General features: G+C 66.7%; 1 protein-coding gene across 1 annotated transcript in view; it reads left to right on the top strand.

Moving 5' to 3' along the window:
• Nucleotides 1-7: 7 nt before the first annotated feature.
• PSME4 (proteasome (prosome, macropain) activator subunit 4) overlaps nt 8-409 on the top strand; it is a 133,267-nt gene continuing 132,865 nt past the window's right edge. The window contains exon 1 of the mRNA XM_011967084.1: nt 8-226. The gene's annotated coding sequence lies outside the window, so the exon portion shown is untranslated. The remainder of the gene's footprint in view (nt 227-409) is intronic.

Below are 409 nucleotides of genomic sequence, written 5' to 3'. Positions count from 1 at the left end.
AGGCGAGAGTCGGAGAGCCCCCGGAGCCGGGCGGGCGTCCAGAGCCGGGCCCGCGGGGCTTCGTCCCGCAGAAGGAGATCGTCTACAACAAGCTGCTGCCCTACGCCGAGCGGCTAGACGCGGAGTCCGACTTGCAGCTGGCCCAGATCAAATGCAACCTGGGCCGGGCGGTGCAGCTCCAAGAGCTGTGGCCCGGGGGCCTCTTCTGGACCAGGAAACTCTCCACGTAAGTGTGCCCGGGCCTGCAGGCCGGGCCGTGGGGAGAGGCTTAGTGAGAGGTGTCGGGGATGGGTGCTCTTTGTGCAGAGGACTGGACCCTTAGCTCTGTCCTCGCTGGAGCTGTCCCCGAGCGGTGGTCCCAGGGTCGTGACAGAGCCTGTGAAGCACTCAAGCCGTCCTCCCTGACACT

Source organism: Mandrillus leucophaeus, unplaced genomic scaffold (genome assembly GCF_000951045.1).
Source record: "Mandrillus leucophaeus isolate KB7577 unplaced genomic scaffold, Mleu.le_1.0 Scaffold786, whole genome shotgun sequence".
NCBI lineage: Eukaryota > Metazoa > Chordata > Mammalia > Primates > Cercopithecidae > Mandrillus > Mandrillus leucophaeus.
The sequence above is the reverse complement of the archived record's forward strand: the minus strand, read 5'-3'. Positions and strand labels throughout refer to the sequence as shown.